This window comes from Chiloscyllium punctatum, chromosome 18 (genome assembly GCF_047496795.1).
Source record: "Chiloscyllium punctatum isolate Juve2018m chromosome 18, sChiPun1.3, whole genome shotgun sequence".
Classification (NCBI taxonomy): domain Eukaryota; kingdom Metazoa; phylum Chordata; class Chondrichthyes; order Orectolobiformes; family Hemiscylliidae; genus Chiloscyllium; species Chiloscyllium punctatum.
In genome coordinates, this window is record NC_092756.1 from 20,960,890 (window position 1) to 20,973,039 (window position 12,150).

Consider the following 12,150-nt stretch of genomic DNA (forward strand, 5'->3'; position numbering starts at 1 on the left):
CGGGGTGACAGTGACGCAGACACTTTGAGGGTGTCAGATTGAGAGTGACACAGGAAATGTGAGGAGAGAGGATGAGAGTGACACAGAAAGTGTAAGAGGTCAGTCTGATAATGATATACTAATTGTGATGGAGTCAGGATAATAGTTGTGCAGTGAGTATGAATTGTTAGGGTGATAGTGACACACACGGTGTGAGTGGGATAGAGTTATAGTGATGCAGCAAGTATGAGGAGGTCAGAGTGATAGTGTGCAGGGTCTGGCTGAAGGTGATGCAAGAAGAGTGAAAGGTTCAGTGTGATCTGGAATAACTAAGTATGGGGGGTCAAGGTGATAGTGATGCTGTAATTATGAGTGGGTCAGTCTGATAGTGATACAGTACATTTGAAGGGATCAGGCTGGTAGTGATGCAGTAAGCTTGAGGGGGTCAAGCTGATATTGATGCACTAAGTGAGAGAGTGTCAAGGTGATGGTGATGCGTTAAGTGTGAGCAGGTTAGAGATAGAGTGACGCCGTTAGTGAGTGGGGTTTGGCTGATAGGGATACAGTAGGTGCTTATGTGTCAGGGTGTGAGTGATGCAGGAAGTATGAGGGTGCCAGAGGGATAGTGACGCATTAAGTATGAGGGAGTCAGAGTGATTGTGGCGCAGTAATTCTGAGGGGATCAGAGAGATACCAACGCAGTGAGCATGAGGGGGTCAGGCTGTTGGTGACGCTGTCAGTGTGAGTGCCTCAGCCTAATAATGATTAAATAAATTTGAGAGAGTAATGCTGATTGTCAGGTGATAAGTGTGAGTGAGTCAGGATGGTCGTGACGCTGTAAGTGTGAGTGTTGAAGCTCATAGTGAAGCAGTAGGTGTGAGGTGGTCAGTGTGATTGTGGCGCAGTAAATGTGAGAGGGTCAAGGTGATAGTGACATCGTAAGGTTGAGAAAGCTGTGTTGTAGTGACATGGTAAGTGTGAGGCGTCAGTCTGGTACTTATATAATAAGTGTGATGGAGTGTGGCTGATAGTGACACAGTAAGTGTACAGAGACAGGATAATAGTAACATATGAAGTGTAAGGGCATGACTGATAGTGACAAAGTAAGTGTTTGGCAGTCAGGCTGACAGTGACGCAGTCAAAATGAGGGTCTCGAAGTGAAAGTGGCCCAGTAAATGTGAGGGCGCCAGATAGATAGTGATGCAGTAAGTTTGAGGGATTCACGCTGATATTAAGGCGGTAAGTGTGAGGGGTCAAGTCTATAGTGATGCAGTAAGTGTCAGCGGGTCAGGCTGAAAGTGATGCATTGAACGACCAAATATCCAAGGCTCACTGTAGTTCTGATTAGCGAGACTTCTTAAGGCTAAGACAAAAATCAATAGTTCTCATCCTGGTCAAAAATCACAATGCTTCATTTTAAAATTGTCCTCTCCTGCTTCTAGATTCACCAATGAGGGAACAAAATTTAATTGCACCACCCTGTTTATCTCTTCAAATATTTTGCAACTCAATGAGGTTACCTCTCTTGTGTTGAAACTGTTAAAAAAAGACGGGATTTGCCCAATTTCAATTCACAGGACTAACGTTCATCCATGACATCAAGGCTAATCACCATTCGTGGTATTCCCCATATGGCATTAATATCTTTCCTAAATTGAGGATTGTAATTCCTCATACTGTAGTCCAAGTGCGGTCGAACTGAGCCACAATACATTGGAAACAATGCTTCATTCTCGTGCCCTGAAATCCTTCTGCAGCTTTCACAACAGACTTCTACAACTGCTACTAGACTTCAATGACTTATTAAAAACTTCTCCAATATGCAATTCTAAAAATCTGTGCATCAACCTTTCTACGTCAAACCTTCGACAAATAATCTCCACATATTTCCCTCCTGACAAGTATGATAAAGTCAAATCGTTGCTATTTATTAAATCATGAGGGACATGGATAGGTTGACTCGTCCAGGTGTTTTCCTGCTGGTGAGGAAGTCAAAATTTAGAAAACATCGTTTTAAAATTAGTGGGTAAGGATTTAAAATGGACGTCAGGGGCAACTTTTTCAGTCGTGTCCAGAATGAGCTTGCAGAGAAATTATTGGAGACTGGTACAACTGTAACATTTAATGGCATCTGGATGGATATATGAGTAACAAGGTGTATAGGGATGTGGGCCAAATGTTGGCAAATGGGACCTATTAATTTCGGATAACTGTCCACCATGGTCAAGTTGGAAAGAAGGGCCACTTTCCGTGTTGTATTGATCAAGGACTTGATGACTGTAGAACAACCGCAAATAATTCTGTCAAGACGATTTCAAGTTCCAAATCTTCGGTCAATCTTCCTCTCATGTGCTCACAAGTTCATTACCTGATGTCAGAACTTACGGATGAGTTGCTGGATCCATTCCTGTAAATTATTCTGCATTCTTTCTAATTCCGATTTTTTTTTACGAATGTAACTAGCGTTTATGGACTTAGCATCAATATTTCTAATACCATATTTTGATGAATATTAAAAAACAACTTTGGCACCAGATGATGAGCAATTGAGTCAAAATCGATCGGACACAGTGAGACAATGATCGTCTCTTCATGTGGTGTACATCTGTGACTCTAAAATTCGACGAAGAATCATTCCCACAACTTCAGCTGTGTCAGGATCTAGTTTGCGGTGAAAGCCTGTCAATCTGCTAAGGTAACGTTCGTCTGGGTCTCTGCAAAGAATTTGGCGAAATCTTTGGGTCTTGACAATTTGTTCTTCAAACAAATGGCGTATTTCATGAATTCAGTTCTTTTACTATGGAAATTGGCAGCTTTTCTATAGCTGTGATGGCCGAGAGGTGAAGGTGTTGGATTTGAAATCCAATGGGGTCTCCCTGCACAGGTTCGAATCCTGTTCACAGCGCTGAATCGTTTAAAAGTCATTAATTTCTGAGCGGAATTTCGTGGAGCTTGAGCTTTGCATTCAATCGAAAGTGATTTTTCACATTTGAAAAAGGTCATTTCAAGACGTCGAATTGAATACATTATATGTCGAGACACAAAAAGCCACCAACTTCCAACACGAATCAGTTTCAAAACATTTGTCGAACTATCGTGAAATTTGGATGTTCGGGAGTTGGGGGTGTGATTAAGCAAAACAAGAAGCAATGCAATACATTTACCTGCAGGTGATGAATTTTTTTTTAGGATCAGTTGAAAGTCAAGCTGAGAAAGTTCAACCTAATTTACAACTGACTCTCAAGGCCAATAATCTATTACATCAGCAGTCAATGAATTCGAAAAAGCAACTCCATGTGTGGAAAGGAACTCGACTGATCCAGGTTGCTGGCTTGAGGTCTGATAAAGCAAGGCGATATCAGCGGAGTAGAATTTTCTGGAAATATTAGAAATGGAATGTTAACGGTCTTCTGCTGTCCACATTCGTAAGAAACTGTGTAATATGAACTGAATTTGAAAATTAACGATGAAAATCAGACTTAGCCCTCTGCTTGTGGTGTAGCATTATTCAAAACAATAGGTTGTTGTTGAGGCTAAAATTGACCAAAATAATCGATGGGGATCTTATCCACGGCCTTCGTTGGAGCAGTTGGTGTGGAGAGCTCAGCTTGAAGAAAAAAAATGCTGATTATTCATCTTGGCCGTCTGAATTGCTTAGTTAAACATACTCCCAGTTTAATGTAAAAAACTTTGCTATCAGAGCTAGATGTTTTCATGTCAGCATGTTCTGATATGAGAAGACACTCCAAAGAGTAGATGTGACTTAAATTTTGAATCTAACGTCAGAGATGTTGACACATTTCTGCACCAAAACAGCACTACCATTGGTAGTAGTATATAAACGGTAATTCATTTTGAACTTCTTAGCCATCAGCATGATAAGTGGTACATAATGCACAGGTTTGCTTCTCGAAAGAAAGAGCGAAATCTTATTCAATGCAGACGCAAATTCAAGTTGTCCCTGGTCGACCAGAAGACAGATATCGCGAAACAAAGTGAATACAGAAAACAATCAATGTTTTCTGGGAGTCAAAAAGATGTACTGGAAGAACGAAAACATATATTTAGAACTAAAGTCACACACCACTTCCAGAATAAATGTTCTTGAACCGTTATCTTAATTTGACCTTCATGTCCACCATTGCTGCAAAAATTATCTTAAGAACTCTGTAGTTTGTGTTCTTTGATATTGTCTCCTTCATGTTTCTCTTGATTTTGAAACTAAATCTGAGCAATAGTAATGCACCTTATTTCACTTGCAAAGATCAGAAGAAGATCAATTTATAAGAGAACAGAAATAAAGCTACGTCTGTCTTTCCAGAGAAAACACAGTTACCATTTCGACTCCAAAAAGTCTTCTTCAGAAGTCTGCACAATGAACTCGAAATAGTAGACCGAAAACGAAAAAAAGAAGCCATAATGCCGCGAATACACCACCCGCAAGCGCATCAAGTCCTACTCGAATATACTGTATTACTACTCTCAACATCAGTGGAGAACGGATCAAAGCTCATTCTGCAGTTGTCAACCTGTTATGACGTAGTTTGTAAAGTCAGAAATATGATTAGGTAAAAAGCGGGATGAAAGCGGAATATCAGAAGTCTGAAAAAAGCAAGTGCGTGCTTTGCTTTGAAGAAGGTTGGCAGTGAATAAAATGGAAATTAACTACAGTGAGGGGGGTTTAATTAATACTCAGAATCATTGCAACACACAGGGATGCAATTCTTTTTGCTGGGTTTCTGTTCTGCCATTTTATAATCACGACTGCTGTCGGGTTTGGTTTCCATTCCAGGTTTAGGTGACTGCCTGATGGAAGTTTGCACATTCGCCCAATTTCTGTGTGGTTGCTCTGGTTTGCTGCCACATTCTAAACATTTGCAGGTTATTTGGATTCGCCATTGAGTGCACACAGTTACAGAGACAATGATGAGGAGAGTGTCTGGATAGGACGTACTTCAGAGGATTTTTGTGAACTTAAATAGACAGAGTGGGGTTAGTCTGCTGTTTCCTGGGTGAGCTACATGGACAGAGAGGGGTCAGGGTATTCTTCCCTGAGGGAGAGACATTGACAGAGTTGGGTTAGTTGCTCTTACCTCTGTCAGTCACACAGATACAGAAGGGTCAGTCTGCCCTTGCTGGGCGAATTTCTTTCACAGAGTGGTGACAGTCTGCTCTTCCCTGCCTGAGTGAAACAGAAAGAGCGGAGTCAGTATTCTCTTCCCTCGATAATTTATGTTGACAGTCTGGCTACCGTCTGCTCTTCTCTGGCGAGTTACATTTGTAGAGTGGGGTTAGTGTTTATTCATTGGGTGAGTGCAATAGACAGAATGGGATCAGTCTGCTCTTCCCTGAGTGAATTACATTTATAGAGTGGGGTCAGACTGCTCTTCAGTAAATGACTTATATTGACCGTGTGGGATCAGTCTGCTGAGTTACACTGAGAGTGTGGGGCCAGTCTGCCCTTCCTTCGGTGACTAACACTGACTGAGTGGCGTCAGTTTGCTCTTCCATCAGTGAGTTACATTGACAGAGTGGCATCAGTCTACTCTTTCCTGTGCGAGTTACATAGACAGAGTGGCGTCAGTCTGCTTTTCACTGAGTGAGTTATTTGGACAGTGTGGGATCAGTCTGCTCTTCCCTGGGTGAGTTGCATTGACAGAGTAGCGTCAGTCTGCAATTTCCTAGTTGTGTTAAAGTGATCGCGTGAGGTCAGAGTGCTCTTCCCTGGTTGAGTCACATTGATACATTGCGCTTCATCTGCTTTTCCCTGGGAGAGTCATATTAACAGAATGGGGTCAATCTGCTCCTTTCTGAGTGAGTAATATCACAGAGTGCACTCAGTCTGTTCTTCCCTGGGTGAGCTAAGTTAAGAGAGTGGTGTCAGTCTGCTCCTCCACTGGCGTGTTAGTTTCTCAGAATCGTGAGAGTCTGCTCTTCTCTGTCCGAGTTTAACAGCAATGATGGTTTCATTACCGTCTTCGCTGGATGATTCACACAGACAGAATGGAATAAGTCTTCTCTTCTCTGAATGAGTTACTTTGACAGAGTGGGGTCAGGCTCGTCTCCCTGCTTGTGTTTCATTGACAGAATCAGATCAGCCTGCTCTTTCCTGGATGAGTGACAGAGACAGAATGGGTACAGCCTGCTCTTCTCTGAGTGGTGTCAGTCTGCCATTTGCTGGGTGAGTTACATATAAAGTGTTGGGTCAGTCTGCTCTTCCCTGGATGACTAACATTGATAGAGTGGCGTCAGTCTACTCTTCCCTGGGTGAGTTACATTAACAGAGTGCGGTCAGGCCATAATTTCATCGATGAGTTACATTGATCGTGTGATGTCAGACTTCTGTCCCCTGGTTGAGTTACGTTGACATAGTGGGGTCCATCTGCTCTTCCCTGGGTGAGTTACGTTAGCAGTTTGCGGTCGGTCTGCTTTCCACAATCCAGGAACCCCATCTCTAACGGTTTCTTGTCAGTACCTCCATACTAAGGATTTGAGGAGTTAACAAAAGCAACTCATCCCCTACATCTTTGGGATAAATAGGGATGGGCAGTGCATCTTATCTCATTGAAAGACAACTGTGTCCCAGAAATGCATTTATAATAATTGCATGTCCTAGTTCTACACTGCAAGTGGCCGGGAATAACTTGAGGAGAGGTGCAGGTTAGAATAATTAAAGTCAAATGCACTGATGCCGAGGAGACATGACACAAGATGTGAGTGTGGAGCTGATGGTGCAAGGCTCAGTGTCAGTGCTATTGGTTCAGCATTTATTGCTCACTGTTCGCAATGACTCACACAGCACTGCTGTCAATTCACAACAATGAGCCTGTTCATCTTGGTTTGAAAATCCCTGCGTGTGTATTAACGTGGTTAATGAGACGCGAGAGGAGATGAGCACATCCTCTTTATTCTGTCAGTTTAAATTGACGTAAATATCTGTTGGATGCCAATGCAAGAGGATACTGTCTTTTTCTGTGCCTTTTTAGTGGGGCATGCTCAGCATTGAAACGTCTGTTTTTGCACAAGCAGAGTTTGATTGCCATTCATACTGAGCAACATTAATACAGAAAACGCGTTTTCGAACTCCTGTGATCAAGTGGTTCAGGCATTTCACATATGGACGAGCAATCTGACTCTTAACGTGGCGACATGGCTTAGCTGGTGAAAGCAGCTCCCATCATACTGGTGCCTGCTCATTGTATTGAAAGCTCGTTATTTCTCGCAAGTATTGTGTTGCTGATCAAGAAACTCAGTGTCCTGTGTGAATTGCTGTACATTCTGATTTCGCGTTCCGGCTTCATTTTCCTGGTTTAAATCCAGTAGTGTAGGTTGCTCTTTTTAACTACTATTTTAACCTGGAGATTCTTCCTGCAGTCCCACAAGCACTTCTGCTTCTCATCCTCTAATTCTCATTCCTTCATTCCCAGTTTTGTGGAAATTAAGTGGTGAGGCAGGAGACACTGCAGCATTCCCGGGAAATGTTGTGGTAATGGCACTGACACCACGACATGATCACCCTCATTCTGCTGTCACCATTCATTCATTGTACACCAACAGTGAATGCATCGTTGTTCTTCTTCAGCTATCATGTAATTACTTTCTTTTTCTGTTGGATAAGGAATTCAACTTTAACTTCGAAAGAGACTTTTGAGGAAGTAATGTCTCCTTGCCTCAGGTAGAAGCGACAGACGCATTATCCAGAGAATGTGAGACTACTTTGATCGACTCCAGCCAGGCGTCAGAAAGCCTCGATCAGCGGTTCGAATCTCAAACTGTCTCTGAATGTCAGGCTTTTCAAGAGCAGAAATGGAAAATGAGGGTTATGGACAGCCAGAGAGTCGGAGAATGTGAACAAGGCCCAGGAGGATACAGAGACAAATATGGAAAAAACAAAGACACATATTGAGGCAGACACTGAAAGAAACAATTCTCCATTCGGCGTGACTGCTTAATAACGGAAACTAAAAGGAAATGTAGCCATTAAAACATAGCCTTCCACCAGCTCAGGAAAATGAAAGTAGCATGACAGCTGATGAAGTCCTGTTAAGATTGTAAATTCAATGTTTTGGTTTTTGATAACCTGGCACAAAACCAAGCATTAACACGTTCGGACCAGTGGTAAGAAATATTGGTACCAAGATATATTTGCACAATAAAACATGCATTCCCTGTCCGAGTATAAAACCAACACTATTGCGGTTAGAGTTCCAAATCCTAACAACGAGATTACACGGAATGAAGACAGACGCTCTTGCACTTATTCTCGATGAAATGGATTTTCCATTTAATTTCTGATCAGTTCCACTGCAGATTGGTTTCTACTCGTCTTCAAGTTTTGCAGAATGGAAAATCCCATTTTGCCCATGGTGCAGTCTGGTTTAAAGACATTCATCTGTTCTATTCCCAGTTTCCAGCCTTGGTCCATCACCTTATGTGTTCTGATGTTTCCAGTATAATGGCAGTGAGGTTCTCGCTTTGATCTTAGATGACACAACAATGGGATTGAAGTTTGACATAGTCACACTGTGTTATTACCCATGTCGTGTCTCCCACAGAAAGAGACACACATACACATTCCCCGAGAATCGCAATAACCACATATTCCAGGCACCAACCTAAGCCCTAAATTCATCTGTCTATACTCCATGCATTAAAGTCGATGCATTTCAGGCCACCAGTTCTTTTGCATTCATCTGCTCTCTGCCTACTTTTCCCATTATTAATGCTATCTTCCAGATTCTTAGCGTTTCCAGTTTCCACCTCACTGCCGACTTGTTTACTCTTGTGGTTCCCAGTCCCCTGCCACATTAGTATAAAACCTCCCCAACAGAAGTAGCAAAAATTCCCGAAATGACATACGTTTCCGTCTGGTTCAGATGTAGATCGTCAATTTTCTTATAGTCCCACATTCCCCAGAACTGGTCACAAAATCCAACAAATCTGAATCCCACCCTGCAGCACCATTCCTCAACTCACGTGTTCACCGTGCCGTTTTTTTTATTCATTTCTATGCTGGCAGTCACATGGCACCGGTAGTAATCCCGAGATTACTACCTTTGAGGTCCTCCTCTTTAATTTCTCTCCTAGCTCCCTGAATTCTCCCTGCCGGTCCTCATCTCGTATTTTTTTTCGTGGGTGCCTGTATGCACCAAGACAACAGGCTGTTCACGATCCCCTTTTCGAATGCTCTTCAGCCGATGGGTGACATCCCTGGCCTGAGCACCTGGGAGGCAACATAACTCTCCAGAATTGCTGATACTCCACAGTGAGTCCACCCGCAGCTCCAGAGTGGCCACATGGTCAAACAGGTGCTGCAGCTGGACACACTTCTTGCAAGTGTAAGTTTAGGAAACTTTTACAAGAATTTGCAAGGTTTGCACTGCTTGGACATGAGAACGAAACTGAATAGGCTTCGTCAGATTCCCAGGAGCTTCAGTGCTTAGATATGGCCTCACAGGAGTTTATAAAATCATGAGGAAGACAGACAGAGTAAATAGTCAGGGAGCACTTCTTCACAAGACACGCAAGTTCAAATCTACAAAGCAAACGTTTAATGTGAGAGAGGAAAAATGTAAAAGGGATGTGAGGGACACATGTTTTTTACACAGACCTTTTGTGTGTGTGGAATGAATTGCCACATTTAGTGGCAGAGTCTGGTGCACTCACAACATTTCAAAGGCATCTGAATGGGTGTATAGACAGGAAGACCTCGGAGAGATAAGGCACAAATATTGGCAGAAATGTATGGATTAATTTCGGTTATCTATTCAGCAAGGGCAAGTTGGATCGCGGGATTTGTTTCCATGCTCGATAAGTCTGAGATGCTCCAGCCACCGGCAATGGTTTGAATACACCATTTGCAAAAAAAACGCATGTTGTTTGTTACTCAGCCAGCGAGTTTGGCTATTTTGTTTGGAGGGTGGATGAGCCCAACCGATCCAGAGATGAAGGTTTTCTGGATTTTGCTGCCAATGACCATTCTTCTTGACACTTTCCCAAGTTCGCCATCAAAGATTTTGGCCGAAGAAAAATACCTCACATATCGCATTACTCACTTTGCTCTCCAGCGAATCCAAAAACTGACACCTGTTATCGTGGAAAAGAATCAAAACTGAAAAGGCAGTACCATGATCAGACACACCGAAGCTTAAATGCTTTCTGTGAGGCACTGTGAGTCGTCTCTGACATGAACTGCTCGCACAAATAACAGCGAGGCAATTCCAAACCTACTGGAGATTTAGTGTATTGTCAAGTCCCAGAAAGTGCTCAAGCATCATAAAAAAAAACACAACAACGAACCATTAAAAGTGAACATTTCCAATTATATCCGTGATTAAATTAGATCATCAATGCTCCGGTGCCCCCATCTGATTGAGAGAGCCAATCACCTTTCTCCCTCACCAGGACAGTAATGGAGGAAATGAAAGTATAGCAACGTTTCACATCGCCCACCTTTTTGCCACAGCATCAAAAAACGGCGAACACATTCAATGCAGGATCTTCTTTCAAAATAACGATGAAATAACTATGCCTATTCACTTTCAGAGTAAACGGGGAACATCGCAAGTTGTCTGGAATACGAATAATCAACGTAGACTACTTTGGTCCCAGGTTCGACTGATGCACAGACTTTCATATGAAAATGTACCTTGGGTGATTGCTCTACACCCAGAAATCTTCTGGCTGCCTTCTTTTTGCCCTGTTACATTAAACTTGTGCTGCCCTAATCGAATTTGTAGTTCTTGCCATTTGTCCGTATTGCTACTAGGGATAGCTGGTCGTGGCAACTCGTGACTGCCACACAAATCCTTTGCCAAAATTGGATAGTCCTGCAACGTGATTCGCAATGCACGAACTTTGCAACGAGTATATGCCACGCGGCAAGTTAAAAAGCATGCTTCCACTTATTAAAGTAAGTTTCTGGGGACTGACAGCCAGATTCCTCCTTACACTCGGAATTATGACAACACATAAACCAACAGCCTCTCTCAGAGACAAGTGACCAATGCCCATCTTGTGCCGGACAAACGTAGTTGACAAGATTGCACGCAGGGACTGCACAGAAAACTATAGAGGAGAAGCAGAGAGACGACCATCGAGCTGCATTCATGCAGTTCAGTTACCCTGTAAACCCCATGCACAGCTGTTCCTTGTAGGTACACACAGGGCACTGAGTGTCTCTGACTCCGGGACTTGGAACTCGGATTATATGACCGTCTGCAGCACTGGTTACTTCCTTGTGTGAGGTAATTCCCGATGGAACATATGTAAAACACGTTAGCTCATTGAGACAAACGTCCAAAATATTACCCAAGAGACGTATTTCTGTTGTGTTTCTGGTCCTGTTCCTGAAATGACATCCAGCATTGTACTTATTGTGTGCTTCCTGCCGGTTCGGTGCATGCTTCCGTGATCGCATTGTGTGCAGTAATCTGCGTTTTAGCTGCAATTACGTGTGTTTCAAACCCAGGACCACCGGCCTAAATTTGGTTTTCCTCTTCTCGTGCGCAACTGAAACACAGTAAATGATTAATTAATATTGGGAAATGACATACACAGGCGTGTGAAAAGACCAGTTTCCGTGGCAATTATGCAATGGTTAGAGATTACTTTGATTCAGGAGATAAGGATGGAAAGTGTGTTTGGGTAGAGATGAGGAACATTGAGGAAAGAGGAATCCAGCTGGTGTGGCTTACAAGAACACTAACAGTAACCACAGTGTAAAAAAAAACGTACAGGAAAAAATACCGCCTGTGAATGATAAAAGAAGGCAAGAATTATGGGAGACATTCATTTCCCTTCTTCCTCTCCCGTTTGAATTGCAAAGAAACTTTGAAGAAAAACAACCGAAAAGTCATATATGTGCCCCATCGCACAACGTGCGCCGTACCTTGGTCATTGATTACTGTACGTTAGAATACTTACAATGTGCAAACAGGTCCTTCGGCCCAGCAACTCCATACCGACCCGCCCGAGCCCAAATGCATTCCTCTCCTTTAACCCCGTCAATTTAGCGCGGCCATTTCAACAAACCGGTACATTTTTGGACTGTGGGAGAAAACCAGAGCAAGCGCACGCAGCCACATTCAGTTGCTTGAGGCGGGAATTGACCCTGACTCTGGAGCACTATGAAATACCAGCGTTCACGATGGTGTCAGCGTGAGATGGGAC

At 42.9% G+C, this 12,150-nt stretch overlaps 1 non-coding gene across 1 annotated transcript; it reads left to right on the forward strand.

Annotated features, from left to right (window-relative positions):
- Positions 1-2,802: 2,802 nt before the first annotated feature.
- Positions 2,803-2,884, forward strand: trnas-uga (transfer RNA serine (anticodon UGA)). Its single transcript has one exon. It is a non-coding gene; the product is annotated as a tRNA-Ser (tRNA).
- Positions 2,885-12,150: the final 9,266 nt, after the last annotated feature.